Consider the following 16,063-nt stretch of genomic DNA (forward strand, 5'->3'; position numbering starts at 1 on the left):
CTGTGCTCACAGGAGTTTAGAAAAAATGAGAGGGAAATCTCACCGAAATGTACAGGATATTGAAAGGCTTAGATAGGTGGACATGAGAGGATGTTTCCTATAGTAGGGAAGTCTAGGACTAGACAGTCAGCCTCAGAATAGAAGAACATCTCTTTAGGACAGAGGTGAGGAAGAATTTCTTTCACCAGAGGGTGTTGAATATGTGGAATTCATTGCCACAGAGGGACTGTGGAGGTCAAGTCACTGGGTATTTTTAAAGTGGGGGTTGATAGATTGACTAATAAGGGGGTCACAGATTATGGGGAGAATGGCATTGAGAGGGGTAATAAAGCAGCCATGTTGGAATTAGGTGGACCTAATATTTATTGTCTAATCGGTCACTAGAAAAGGCTAATCTTGTCATTATCATGTTGTTCTTTTGCAAGTTTGCTGTGATCAAGTTAGTTGCTCTGCTCAAAAGCTCAAAATAAATTTACTTTGGGTACCCGTTCAGCGCGGCATTGTGGGCCGAAGGGCCTGTATTGTACTGTAGGTTTTCTATGTTTATTATCAAAGTACATAAATGTCACCATATCCTACCCAGAGAGCTATTTTTGTTCAGTAGAACAGAGAAATACAATGAAATCAATGAAAAATTACACGTAGGGTCTGACAAACAGCCAGTGTGCAAAAGAAGATAAACTGCTAATACAATCAATCAATCAATCAATCAATAAATAGACAGATAGATAGATAAATAATCCAATAGGAAGACAGGTAAATAGATAGACTGATAGATAGTCAAATAGACAAGTAAAGAGATAGATAGACTGATAGATAGTCAAATAGACAAGTAAAGAGATAGATAGACTGCTAGATAGTCAAATAGACAGATCGATATATAAACAAATAATACTGAAAATAGGAGTTGTAGAGTCCTTCAAAGTGAGTCTATCATACGTGACATCAGTTCAGAGTTATGACGAGTGAAGATGTCCACGCTGGTTAAGGAGCCTGATGGTTGAGGGGTAGTAACTGTCCCTGAACCTGGTGGTGTGGGACCTAAGGCTCCAGTACCAGCTTCTCGAAGGCAGCAGTGAGGAGAGGGCATGGCCTGATATGTGAAGAGGGCATGATACGTTTCCCATTTCACAGCAGTTACTACATTGTCAAAATACATCCCTGGATCTAAAGCCCTCTGAAGCAGAAAAAGTGTAAGAGGATTGCACTTTTCTCTTGACTATTTCCCCCAACTTGGCACAGGCTGTGTGAGCTGCAGCATCTGTAGAATTGTTTATCTGCTTTTTACGCTCTATTACTAACACGTAATTTAGCTTATCTCTCCAACCTGTGAGAATTCCCAATCCAAAATTGTCTCCCCTGTTTTAAAAACACAACCAATCCAAGGCCTGGGCAGGATTTCCTCCATAAACTATAAATCTTGTCTTGTAAATTGAAAGTTTGGTAAGATCCCCATGACAAGAAGGAGGTCGAGGTTTTGTGGAGGGCGCAGAAGAGGATTCTGCCTGGATTAGAGGGCATATCCTACAACGTGAGGTTGGACAAACTTGGGTTGTTTACTCTGGAGTGGCGGAGGTTGAGGGGAGATTTGATAGAACAGGCTGTCCCTTCCACAGACCCTCCCGTTAATGGTAACGGCCCATGGCATAGAAAAGGGTTGGGAGCGCCTGTGAGTGAGGTTTATAAGATTACGAGGGGCATAGGTAGAGTAGATAGCAAGTTCTTCCCAGGGTTGAAATGTCAAATATCAGAGGGAATGTTTTTAAGGTGAAAGGGGGTAAGTTCAAATGAGGTGTGAGGGGCAAGTTTTTTTACCCAGAGAGTGGTGGGTGGTGCTGTCTGGGGTGGGGGTAGAGGCAAATACACCAGAGACTTTTATGAGATGTTTAGATAGGCAGATGAATCTGAGGAAAAAGAAAGGATACGGACTTTGTGCAGGCAGAAGAGATTAGATGACTATTTAATTAGTTGAGCACAGCGTTGTGGGCCAAGGGGCCTATCCCTGGGCTCTATCTTTCTTTGCTCTGTGTTCTACCTTATGAATATGTCTCGAGGACCCTGTGTTATAGGGAAAGGTTGAATAAGTTTTGACTTTATTCCCCGGAGCATTGGAGAATAAGTGAAGATTTGATCGAGGTGCACAAAATGATGAGGGGTAGAGATGATGTACATGCAAGAAGCCTTTTTCCACTGAGGTCATGGGTTGAGGGTGAAAGGTGAAATACTTAAGCTGAACTTTTTCACTCAGAGGGTGGAGCGAGTGAGGAACGAGTTGCCGGCAGAAGTACTGGATGAGGGCTCAATTTCAACATTTCAGCGAAGTTTGGATAGGTATACGGACGGGAGAGGTGTGGAGGCCTATCATCCGGATGCAGATCAGTGGAACTAGGCTGAACAACAGTTCAGCATTGCCCTGATGGACCGAAGGGCCTGATCCCATGCTGTTATGCTCTATAACTCCATTACCAACAAACGTCTCTGCTTTATTGCCTTGTTTTCAACTCTTTGTACACAGGCGGACTATAAGCCAGGGATTACCACGGGTAGAAGAGATTGGTAATGGCACACACTCTAAAGTCCTTTCTCCTGTGAAAATTCCAGAGAAATTAATGCCTTTAGCATGGAGGCTACGAACCAGATACAAGTCCTTCGGGGCGGCCTGCGGCTGGAAAACGACACTGCGCGGGATATAACTGAACAGAGTATTCCTGGAATTTATAGATTTTGTGTTTTTTCTGATCTGTGCTTTTCACTTTTTGCATGATTTGTTGATTTTTCTGCATATGGGGTGTGTTTGTGGGTTTGGTGTTTCTCTTTAAACATGTTCCATGGTTTTCCTTGTTTTGTTGCTGTCGAGAGAGAGAGAGAGAGAGAGAGAGAGAGAGAGAGAGAGAGAGAGAGAGAATGAGAATGAGAGAATCTCGGTGTTGTATACTCCATAGGTACATTGATAGGAAATGCACTTTGTATCTTGAACCTTTGACTGGGATAAAGCCATACAGCACAGAAACAGACCTTTTGGCCCATCTAGTCCTTGCCAAAATCATTTAAACTGCCTACTCCCATCGACCTGCACTGGGACCATAACCCTCCATACCCCCTACCATCCATGTACCTATCCAAACCTCTCTTAAACGCTGAAATCGAGCTTTCATGCAACACTTGTGCTGGCAGCTCGTTCCACACTCTCACCACCCTCTGAGTGAAGAAGTTTCCCCTCATGTTCGTCTTAAATATTTCCCCTTTCACCCTTAGCCCATGACCTCTAATTGCAGTCCCACACAACCTCAGTGGAAAAAGCCGGACTGTAATTACCTTATCTGTATCCTTGATAATTTTGTACACCTCTATCAAATCTCCTCTCAGTCTTCTACATTCCGAGGAATAAAGTCCTAACCTATTCAATCTTTCCTTAAAATTCAGGTCCTTCAGACCTGGCAACATCCTTGTAATCTTTTCTGTCCACTTTCAACCTTGTTTACATTTTTCCTGTAGGTCGGTGACCAAAACTGCACATAATACTCCAAATTAGGCCCCACCAATGACTTCAGCAACTTCAACATAACATCCAGTTCCTGTACTCAGTACTTTGATTTATATAGGCCAATTTTCCAAAACTTCCTTCATGACCCAATCTACCTGTGACACCACTTCCAATGAATTATGGACCAGTTTTCCCAGATGCCTTTGTTCTCAATGACTTTAAAATCACCTTTCCTCTGTTGACCTCAACTTGTTCGTACAGTTGAAACTTTTCATTATGACACTTTGCAGCATCTCAGCTTCTGTTTACAAGGATAACTTACAGGTACACATTGATATCAGTGTATCATTGTCACATGTACTGAGATACAGTGAAAAAATTGTCTTGCATACTGTCCATACAGATCAGATCGTTACACGGTGCATTGGGGTAGAACAAGGGAAAACAATAACAGAATGCAGAATAAACACCATAAGATAAGGGAGCAGAATGAGGCCATTCAGCCCATCGTGTCTGCTCTGCCATTTCATCACGGCTGATCCATTTCCCTCTCAGCCCCAAGCTCCTGCCTTCACCCCGTATCCCTTCATGCCCTGACTAATCAAGAATCTATCAGTCTGTGCTTTAAATATACCCAATGACTTGGCCTCCACAGCCACCCATGACAAAGAATTCCACAGATTCACCACCATCTGGCTAAAGAAATTCCTCCTCATCTCCGTTCTAAAAGGACACACCATTATTTTGAGAATGTGTCCTCTGCTCTTAGACTCTCCCACCATGGGAAACAGCCTCTCCACATCCACTCTATTGAGGCCTTTCAACATTCAATAGGTTTCAATGATATCCCTCGCACTGTTCGGAATTCCCAGGCGCAGAGCCATCAAAAGTATAAAACTTACAGAGAAAGTGCGATACTGGTAAATAATAACATGCAAGATCATGACAAGGTAGATTGTGAGATCAGTAGTCCATCTTATCGTTCAAGAGTCTGATTGCAGTGGGATGGAGACTGTCCTTGACCCTGGTGCTATGTCCTTTCAGGCTGTTGTGTCTTCTATCTGGCGGGAGGCTGGGGAAGAGAATGTCTGGGATGGCCAGGGTCTTGGATTAAACTGGCTGCCTTACTGGGGCAGAGAGAGGTGTAGACAGGGTCAAGAGAAGGGAGGCTGGTTCCTATAATGTGCTCAGCAGTGTCCACCATTGCCTGAAGTTTTTTTTTGCAGTCATATCCCCAGAATCACCCCTCAATGGCCCCATTGCGAGAGAACGAAATGGGTAAGGCCGGCCATCAGGGCTCTGGCGAAGCTGTATAGGCCGATCCCCTGTACAGGGGATACAATGGATTGCAGAAACCCTGATGAGTTCCAACCAGACCATTGACTTCAGAGGACGATGGGGACCAGACGTCATCGATGGCCCATGCTCCACTGGGAGCTAAGGGCGCAAGTAAAGTAAGTCATTCCCATTAACCATAAAGGCTATTGTGTGATTCCTTTACAAGATGCAAGTTGGTCCTCCAAGAGGACCACAACGTTGTCGTTGGGTTTGGAGGCTTGTGTGCCTCAGTGACCTGGAGAACTATGTTGGCCAGAGTCAGGGCTTTGTGCTTTGGCTCTTGGTAGGGTCACCCATGCCAAACAGGTCAAAGGGTAAAGGACAGACTAAGAGTGGTCCTCTGGTCCTCCAGGTTTGTGAGCCTAACAACCCTGATTGGTCAAACAAAACTGTTACAGAAGCAGCAATGAAGAATCCTCCTACATCTGAGTGCGACGGTATTCCTGAGTCTCCACCTGGGACTTGCATGACTGACAGTAGTGAAAACCGACCTTCTGTTACAGTGACGGAAGCTCTGAACACCACCAGAGATGGAGAACCTTCATTCCTGCCCTAAACGCCAGCAGCGCTACCAGCAGCAGGTAGTACAATTAGGTGCCAGATGGTCAGCATGGTCTCAGTGGTCTCGCTATGACCCACATTACAGGTAACTCAGCAGATGACCAGAAACCCCTCCAAACGTGACCCAGCTCCTGTGTCAACACTGAGACATCTCAACACCACGGGAAGACAGAACCTTTAATCGTGTTGAGCAAGCCTTTCCGTTTAGTTACACAAGGACGGAGTAGGAGGAAAACCACAGTGTTCTATTTAAAACAAATTGTCGAGCAGTCAAAGATTTTGGTGGGGCAGAGGAAATGGACCAAGGGGGGGAAAAGGAAGCAGGCTGGGTATGGAGATGAAAGGGTCTTTCTACTCGCACCAAAGAGAAATGCAGTTCGCCCCATCACAGCTGTTCCAACATTCAATAAGGCCATGGGGCTTCTGATCTTGGCATCAATTCCACCTTCCTTCACAACGTATATAAAATTATGAGGGAGATTGAAAAGGTGTAAGGATCACACTCTATTTCCCAGCTTGTGCTGTGTCATATGACATCATCATTATGAGCCGTGGGCGATCGTGGTCTTTCCAAGACCATGATTGTTCTTGGCAAATTTCTCCACAGAAGCGGTTTGCCGTTGCCTTCTTCTGGGCAGTGTCTTTACAAGACGGGTGACCCCAGCCATTATCAATACTCTTCAGAGATTGTCTGCCTGGCGTCAGTGGTCGTATAACCAGGTCTTGTGATCTGCACCAAGCTGCTCATACGACCATCCACCACCTGCTCCCGTGGCTTCACGTGACCCTGACCGGGAGGCTAAGCAGGTGCTACACCTTGCCCAAGGGTGACCTGCAGGCCAGCGGAGGGAAGGAGCACCTCACACCTCCTTCAGTATGACAAGGCACATAATAATGGTGATAGCAGGCAGGATGTCAGAAGTGTTTTTTCACACAGAGAGTGGTGGGTGCACAGAATGGTGTTAGAGGCAGATACATTACGGACATTTTAATAACTCTTAGATAAGCGTGTGTCAGATAAAAATAGAGGGTTATGTGGGAGGGAAGGGTTAGACTTATGATAACGTAGTTTAAAAGGTCAGCACAGCATCGTGGGCCAAAGCACCTGCACCATGCTATGGAATGGATGCTGGAAATCATAAATTAAAACAAATACCATTGAGTGTTTAATACTTTTCAATGAAAGCTCACCGACTTGAAATATTAACTCTGCAGTGCAGTGAAACACTATTTGTGAGGTTTCTTTGTTTAGATACACCATGCAGATAAGTGAATGGTGGGGCCTGTCTCTGCCCTGAGTGATTCGAGCTAGTTACTGGTTCAGTAACTGACTTAGAACAAAGAGCCGTAAATTACCAGTTGTCACTTATGGAAGAAGGCAATAAATGGACGCTGTCCTGGACTAGAGCCAATAAGAAGGTGTTATCGGTCAGTCAGATGACCCACAGCCAATGACAGTGAAATGCAGCCTTTGAACTGGTGAAGAAATGAATATAAAAGCAGATGCTTTGAATGCAAAAGCAGTAACAACTCTCTCCAGAGACCTACCATCATGGATGTGGAGTGCCCCTTGGACACATGGAAAGTGGAGCAGGGCCACGAGGAACACATGGCCAGCATCGACTCCTTGTCTGGGTATTAACTTTTCTAGTCTTTGACTGTTCATGGAGGGTCAGGAAAACAGTAGCTGCGCACACAGGTTGTGTAAATTCACGTGCTCCTCCGTTGAGACAATGAAGGTACTTATTAGTAATTATAGATTCTCTCTGTACCTCTCTGATCATTATTCCAAAGGGGTAGATCCTTGTAACACTATGTTCTATGTTCAAAATCGAAGGAAAGCTTCCAATCCATCAAGTAAGAGTGAAAGACAACAGGTAGTTTTGTTGACTATTGGAATCTGAACCCTAAGGCCAGAATCGCTTTCAGATGACAATGTTTCCCTCTGCAACAGATCTCTGGTACTCTCACTGTGAAAAAAAGGGGGGCAACAATAAAAGCTTTGTATTGCTATGAAACTAATGACTGCGATAATCAAATGGCTTCCACTTGGAGAGACAGGGAGAAGGTCACACCTTATGATCTGTCGCAAAAAGATGTTCCAGCTGCAGAAAGCACACAACAATGGCAGAGCAACAAACACAAAGTGCTGGAGTAACTCAGCAGGTCAGGCAGCATCTATGGTTAATGAACTTCAGCCCGAGACCCTTCTTCAGGACTGAGAAGTAATTGGGAAGACACTGGAATAACAAGGTCGGGGGAGGGGAAAGAGGATAGCTGGAAGGTGATTGGTTATGACAAGTGGGTGGGAAAGGTCAAAGGCTGGAGAGGAAGGAAACTGATAGGAGAGAAGAGTGGACCATAGGAGAAAGGAAAGGAGGGGGGTAATAGGCAATTGAGAAGAGGTTAAAGGTCACAGTGGGGAATAGAGGAAGGAGGGGGATTTTTTTTTTACCGAGGGAGAAATTAACATTCATGCGATCACAAACAAGAGAAATCTGCAGATGCTGGAAATCCGAGCAACACACACAAAATACTGGAGGAACTCAGCAGGCCAGGCAGCATCTAAGGAAAGAGTACAGCTGAAGGGTTTTGTCCCAAAATGTCAACTGTACTCTTCTCCTAGATGCTGCCTGGCCTGCTGAGTTCCGCCAGCATTTTGTGTGTTTCTCATATGATCAGGTTGGAGGCTATTTAGATGAAATGTACGGTGTTGCTCCTTCACCTTGAGAGTGGCCTCATCTAGTCATAAGAGGAGGCCATGGGCCAACATGTCATAATGGGAATTGGAATTTAAATATTTGGTCACCAGCATTCTACAGATGCTGGAAATCCAGAGCAACACACACAAAAAAGCTGGATGAACTCAGCAGGTCGGGCAGCATCCGTTGAAAATGCTGCCTGATCTGCTGAGTTCATCCAGCTTGTTTGTACGTCTTGATGTGACCACAGCATCTGCAGTGTACTTTGTGTTTACAACACACACAAAATGTTGGAGGAACTCAGCAGGTCCGGCAGCATCTATGGAAAGGAATAAAGAGTTGAAGTTTCGGGCCAAGTCCCTTCACCAGGTCTGGAAAAGGCGGGGGAAGAAGTGTTTAACAATGGCAGAAGTGCTTCGTACTGTCTCAATCTCGAGCATGGATCACGCAGACATCTAATTTTATCCTATGACATCTGTGCAGACTGATAATTGCATGCAGAAGATTGTTCAAAGCTACTGCCTCACAATCACATTATTTACTGCAGTCAATTCAGTATTGTTCCACGGGCTCTCGTGATAACAGTTCTCCCATGGCCGTGCTTTTTGGCACATTAAGTATTCCTGCGCCAGTGGGAACAGAATCATGATGAAGAAAGAAGCAGCAGAACTTGCTAAGGAGTCAAAGAGAGAGCAAGGATTAAGAGCTCAATGGGCCTGTCCAGATTTGAAATGATTTGCGACTCTGGCATGGACAACATACACTGGGGACTCTTATCCGGGCTTAGAAAAATGTACTTCTGCTCAGTGACAAGTTAGTCAAAACTCATTTTAACAGGGAGAGAGATTAGTTGAGAGAAAGTTCCTAAGGCCAAGATTACGAAGAAGTAATCTGTTCCAAGTTCAAAGTAAAGTTATTTTCAAAGTTCGCATATGTCACCATTTACTACCCTGAGATTCATTTTTTTGTGGACACTCACAGTAGAACACAGAAATACCATGGGACGACATTTGACGACACAGTAGTGTAGGGGTTAGCACAACACTTTACAGTACCAGTGACCCAGGTTCAATTCCCACCGCTGCCTGTATTATGAGTTTATGCAATCTCCCTGTGACCGCGTGGGTTTCCTCCGGGAGCTCCGATTTCCTCCCACAGTCCGAAGATGCACTGGTTGGTAGGTTAAAAGAGGACCTGGCTGGTGGATTAATTGGTCATTGTGAATTGTCCTGTGATTAGGCTCGGGTTAAATCGGGATTTGCTGGGTGGCACAGCTCCAAGAACCAGAAGGATCTGCGCTGCGTTTAAATAAATAAAATACATTAGAATCATTGAAAAATTATGCACAAAGACTGGCAAAAAATGAGCAAAAGAAGAAAAACTGCAAATTCAAAAAAGAAAAATAATAATGAATAGATTATATTCATTTATTGTCAGAAATAATCCCGCAAAGAACAATTAACCTTTCGAATGGAAAATGGAAAAATAAATGGCGCATAAAAGAGATTAAAATGGAGGGATATGGACATCGTGTAGGCAGAGGGGATTACTTTAGTTGGTCATGTGATTATTAATTTGCATCGCGTAGCTGGCCGGTGGGGTAGTGACATCAGCACCAGACTGCAAGGCGAGTGGTCCCGGGTTCGAAAACGAGCAGCTCCTTGCACGCTTTCCTGCCGTGCAGGGTCGCACATCGAGCTAGCAACTCGGCCTTGTAAAAAAAAACAGGCAAAACGCAAATGGCAAGGTTGCCGCCTGATGCACCACAAGGTGCGGGGGAGGGGAAGGAGGATAGCTGGAAGGTGATAGGTGAAGCCTGGTGGGTGGGAAAGGACAAGGGCTGGAGAGGAAGGATAGGAGAGGAGAGTGGACCATCACAAAAAGGGAAGCAGGAGGTGACCCAGGGGGAGGTGATGGGCAGGTGAGAAGAAGAGGAAAAAAGGGAGCTAAATGCAGAACTGAAAAGGAGAGACGGAGGGAGGGGGAGAAATTGCCAGTGCAGTCCTCATGACCCTTCATGAGGACTGTCGGATGCTGTTCATTTTCATGTTTGACCTTTGACCACGTGGATAGAATGCAACTGATCAGGTCCAGTTGTGAGACCTGAATGTGAGAATTTTTCAAGCTACAAGGTGAAGATTCTGCAAAGCATAAAATATTTCACTGCCTGCAATTACTGGTTAGGATTAATTAAGACTTTGATCAATAATTGATGATAACCTCGGGGCATGTGCCTATGGTTCTATATCAAACAGGACTGCTTAAGGCAACTCTTCCCAGGATCCCACATTCCCCAGGAAGTGCTGTTCCTGGGGAACAGTGATGATGGATCACAAAACTTTAATCCTGCTTCCTAATCACTTTCTCTTGCAACTTCCTCAACGTGCCTCTGAAGTGACGGGTTTCTGGAATTTTCCGGATGGAAGGATTGTTGGGGTACAACTTTCTTTCCAATAAATGGGTTAATGTTATGACGAACATCTCCGGTGGAGAAATCTTGGATCATGAAGCACAGAACTTATCGGAAGGATGTGGTCGGCTTTAGAGAAGGTGCAGAGGAGATTTACCAGGATGCGGGCTGGATTGGAGAGAGCGTCTTACCAGGATAGGTTGAATGAGGTAGGGCTTTTCTCTTTGGAGTCCAGGAGAATGAGAAGTGACAATAGAATTGTACAAGATAATAAAAAGCTTAGATTGACTAGAGAGCCAGAGATTTTTATTCCCCAGGGCAAAAATGGCTATTGCACGGGGGCATAATTTTAAAGTAACTGGAGGGAAGTTTAGGGGGAATGTCAGGGATGAGATTTTTTATATTGGAAATGGTGAGTGCATGAGTTCAAGAGGCAAGAGGTAATATTGCAGCTCTATAAAACCCTGGTTGGACCACACTTGGAGTTTTGGGTTCAGTTCTGGTCGCCTCATTACAGGAAGGCACAGAGAGGGTGGAGAGGAGATTTACCAGGATGTGGCCTGGATTAGAGAGCACGTCCCGTGAGGATAGTTTGGGTGAGCTAGGGCTTTTCTCTTCACAGTGGAGAAAGATGAGAGGAGACCTGACAGAGATGTACAAAATGATGAAAAGTCATAGGTAGAGTGCACAGCCAGAGACATTCCCACGGGACAAAACAGCTAATGTGAGGGAACATAATTTTAAGATGACTGGAGGAAAGTATAGGAAGTTGTCAGAAGTAAGTTTTTTTACACAGAAAGTGGTGTGTGTGTGTGTGTGTGTGTGTGTGTGTGTGTGTGTGTGTGTGTGTGTGTGTGTGTGTGTGTGTGTGTGTGTGTGTGTGTGTGTGTGTGTAGGGTGGTGGTAGAGCTGAAACTGTCAGGGAGATTTAGAATAAGACCATAAGATATAGGGACAGAAGTAGGCCATTCAGCCCATCGAGTCTGCTCCGCCATTCAATCATGGGCTGATCCAATTCTTCTAGTCTTCCCCACTCCCCTGCCTTCCCCCCATACCCTTTGATGCCCTGGTTAATCAAGAACCTATCTATCTCTGCCTTAAATGCACCCAATGACTTGGCCTCCACAACCGCTTGTGGCAACAAATTCCACAGATTTACCACCCTCTGACTAAAGTAATTTCTCCACATCTCCGTTCTAAATGGACGTCCTTCAATCTTGAAGTAGTGTCCTCTTGTCCTAGACACTCCCCCCCCCCCCCCCCGCAACCATAGGAAATAATTTTGCCATTTCTAATCTGTTCAGGCCTCTTAACATTCGGAATGTTTCTATGAGATCCCCCCTCATTCTCCTGAACTCCAGGGAATACAGCCCAAGAGCTGTCAGGCGTTCCTCATACAGTAACCCTTTCATTCCTGGTGCCGGACGTTCCTCATACAGTGACCTCTTAGAGAGGCACATGGAAGAAAGAAAAATGGAGGGAAGAGTTAGATTGATGTCAGAGTAGGTTAAAAGGTTGGCACAGCATCCTGGGCTGAATGGTCTGTACTGTGCTATAGTGCCCTATGTTCTAAAACTCTGGCACATTCAGACAGTTCCTGGGTGTACACAAGCAGCATTAAACTTGCACAATTGTAGACCGAGCGCTGCGAAGTAAATCGGTAAACAGGTTTGTAATTGTCAAATACACCGAGGTATAGAGAATGACTTTGCGTTTGCTTACTGTTCAAACAGATCGATTCATTACACAGTGCATCGAGGTAGTACAAAGTAAAACAATAACAGAATGCAGAATAAAGTGTGGCAGTTTCAGAGAAAGTGTACTGTAAATAATAAGATGCAAGGTCAAAACGAGGTGGATGACGACGTCAAGATTACATATTATCATACTAGGGGATTGTTCAATAGACTTCTAACAGTGGGTAGAAGCTGCCCTTGAGCCTGGTGGAATGTATTTCAGAATCAGAATCAGAACCAGGTTTAATATCACCGGTGTATGTCGTGAAATTTGTTGAGATGTGTCTGCAGTACAATGCAATACATAATAATAGAGAAAAAACTGTGAATTACAGTAAGTATATATATATATATACACACCGGAGCGACTCACACAAAATGCTGGAGGAACTCAGTATACATATGTATGTATCAGGTAGTTAAAGCAATGGAGGCTAACTCAATAAATATTTTTAAGGTAAGGGTGGATAGATTTTTGCATCGTAGGGAATTAAGGGTTATGGGGAAAAGACAGGTGGGTGGAGATGAGTCCATAGTCAAATCAGCCATGACCTTATTGAATGGCGGAGTAGGCTCGATGGGCCAGATGGCCGACTCCTGCTCCTGTTTCTTGTGCTCTGATGTAATAAGTAGTACAAAAACAGAAATTAAAAAGTTTGTGAGGCAGTGTTCCCTCTTATCACCAATCTCCTGCCTTCTCCCCGTATCCCTTCATGTCCTGACTAATCAAGAATCTGTCAACCTGGGCCTTAAATATACCCAAAGACTTGTCCGCCACAGACACCACTCTTCCACAGATTCACCACTCTTCAGCTAAAGAAATTCCTCCTCGTCTCCATTCTAAATGGGCGTCCCTCTATTCTGAGGCTGTGCCCACCATAGGGAACATCCTCTCCTCATCCACTCTTTAGAGGCCTTTCATCATTTGATGGGTCTCAGTGAGATCTCCCCCTCATTCTTACGCCATGTTTAACCATGGCCCCTTCAAAACAAACCGATCAAAACTCAGTTAAAACCTGATGCTGGTTGGAGTGTTTGCCTTTCTCTGCTAAGTTATATATGGCAGTGATTAGCCTGCTGTAAAACAAGTCTCATAGAGGCATGTCTCCCTTGAGATCTGGAGGAGGCTGAAGCAAGTTAGTGCCTCTGTGCTATGGAAATCCTAGGCTGTGTTATCACGGGACTGAAGCTAGTTCTTACTGATGCCTGGGTGGCATGGCACCAACAGAAAATAGATGGTGCCAGGTGAGATTTCCACCTCCTTTACGAACGCTATTCGTTCAGTGCATAACCCTGCTGATAAACCGTCGCCCCTTGACAAGCAAGAGCACTCTTTGGTAGAGAAACAAGCATGAGAAATTCCGTAGATTCTGGAAGTCCAGAGCGACTCACACAAGATGCTGGAGGAACTCAGCAGGCCAGGGGGCATCCATGGAAAAGAGGAAACAGCCAACGCCTTGGTCCGAGACCCTTTTTCAGGACTGGAAAGGAAGGGAGAAGACGCCAGAAAATAACGGTGGGGGGAGGGGGAGGACGATAGCCGGAAGGTGATGGGTGAAGCCAGGTGGGTGGGAAAGGTAAAGGGCTGGAGAAAAAGGAATTTGATAGGAAAGGAGAGTGGACCATAGGAGAAAGGGATTGAGGAGGGAACCCGGGAGGAGGAGATAGGCAGGTGACAAGAGGTAAGAGACCAGAGTGGGAAATAGAAGATGAGGGGAGGAGGAGCGAAAATATTTTTTAGCAGAAGGAGATTAAGTAGTGAAAAACTTCCAGTAACTGCCCACCGCCCCTTCACCATTCCCTCTCTCACATTATCTCCTTCCCTGCCCATCATCGTCTGGTGCTCCACCTCTTTCTCTTTCTCCCATGGTCTTCTGTCCTCTCCTATCAGATTCCCACACCACCCCCCAGCCTTTTATCTCTTTCACAAATCAAATTTCCAGTTCCACCTGTCACCTGCTATCTTGTATTTCTTCCTCCCTCTCCCCCCACCTTCTTGCTCTGACTTACCCCCTTCCTTTTCAGCCCTGAAGAAGGTTCTCAGCCCACAAACACCGACTGTTTTCTCTTTTCCACAGATGCTACCCGGACTGCTGAGTTCCTCCAACATTTTGTGTGTGTTGCTTTGGATTTCCGGCATCAGAAGACTTCCTGGTGTTTGTGATTAAGGTTGTGCTGGTTGGTTTAAGAACCGAATGGTTGAAGGGAAGTAATTGTTCTTGAACCTGGTGGTGTGGGACTTCCTGTACCTCCTGCCCAAAAGGAGCTGGGACAAGGTGATGTGGTCATGATCAAGTTTGCCTTCTTAAGGCAGCACCTACCAGTGGTGAAGAGATAAGACATAAAGGGTCTCGGCCGAAGATGCCAACTGTTTAATCTTTCTCCTTGATGCTGCCTGTCCAGCATTTAGTTTGTGCTGTTTGGTAGAGTGCCCATCTCACCATCTGGGGGTTGTGAGCTTGCACTGCGTGGCTCAAGGGCAGTCTAAAGCAGATGGGGAAGTGGGCTTCCAATGGAGCCTTACTGATGGTGCTCACCCCAAGCTGTCCAGACACCGAAGTACCCTCTGTCCAAGCTGTAAACTCTCAGCCATTTTATTTCATTGATTCCTCAGGAGTCTGCGGAAACTCGGCATGTCATCAAAAATCTTGGCAAACTTCGATAGATGTGTGGTGGAAGGGTGCTAACTGCTGCATTATGGCCTGGTACGGGAACACCAACGCCTTTGAGCGGAAAATCCTACAATGGGTAGAGGGGTCGGCCCAGTACATCACGGGTAAAACCCTCCCAACCACTGAGCACATCTACATGAAACATTGCCGTAGAAAAGCAGCATCCATCATCAGAGATCCTCACCACCTAGGCCATGCTCTTTTCTCGCTGCTGCCATCAGGTAGAAGGTACAAGAGCCTCAGGACTTGCACCACCAGCAGTTGCAACCCCCTCAACCATGAGGCTCTTGAACAAAAGGGGATAACTACACTCATTCTATTTCTGGTGCTCCCACAACCAATGGTCTCACTTTAAGGACACTTTATCTTGTTATTTCATGCTCTCGCTATTTATTGCGATTTATCTACAAAGTGTGTATATTTGCATTTGCACAGTTTGTTGTTCATTGATCCTGTTTACTGTTGCTGTTCCACAGGTTAGCTAAGTACCTCAGGAGGCTGCGGAGACTCACATTTTCCTGAGGATAAAGCATCTCTGGGTTGTATGTGGCGACATGTATGTATTCTGGTAATAAATTTTACTTTGAAGATTGATCATTAATTAATCGAGCACAATGGAAGTTAAGCAAGGTACTCTAAGGGACCAGATATTTTAGTATTTGGGTAGATTAAGGATAGTCAGCAAGTCTTTGTGCACGGTAGGTCGTGTCTAACCAAATTATAGAGGTTTTCAAGGAAGTTACCAGGAAAGTTGATGAAAGCAAGACAGTGGATGCCATCTACATGGACTTTGGCAAGGCATTTGACAAGGTCCTGCAGTGAAGGTCAGTTAAGAAGGTTCAGTCACTTGACATTGAAGATCAGGCAGTAAACTGATTAGATACTGGCTTCGCAAGAGAAGCTAGGGAGAGGTAGTAGATGGTTGCCTCTCTGACTGCAGTCCGGTGACTAGTGGAGCACCGCAGAGATTGGTGCTGGGTCCGCTGTTGTTTGTCATCTATATCAATGATCTGGATGATAATGCGGTTAACTGGATCAGCAGATCTGCAGCTGATACCAAGCTTGGCGGTGTAGTGGACAACGAGGAAGACTACCTGGGCATCCGAACCAGCTGGAAAAATGGGCTGAAATATAGCAGAGGAAACTTAGCGCAAACCAGT

General features: G+C 45.2%; 1 protein-coding gene and 1 long non-coding RNA gene across 2 annotated transcripts in view; one reads left to right on the forward strand and one right to left on the reverse strand.

The window, feature by feature from the left end:
- The window catches only part of LOC140715863 (forkhead box protein O3-like), a 230,394-nt gene that overhangs the window by 135,711 nt on the left and 78,620 nt on the right, over positions 1-16,063 (reverse strand). The window lies entirely within an intron of this gene.
- LOC140715865 (uncharacterized) lies at positions 1,456-15,497 on the forward strand. Its single transcript, XR_012096198.1, has 3 exons — positions 1,456-1,536; positions 4,711-4,938; positions 15,380-15,497. It is a non-coding gene; the product is annotated as an uncharacterized lncRNA (long non-coding RNA).

The sequence above is a fragment of the Hemitrygon akajei genome, chromosome 24 (genome assembly GCF_048418815.1).
Source record: "Hemitrygon akajei chromosome 24, sHemAka1.3, whole genome shotgun sequence".
NCBI lineage: Eukaryota > Metazoa > Chordata > Chondrichthyes > Myliobatiformes > Dasyatidae > Hemitrygon > Hemitrygon akajei.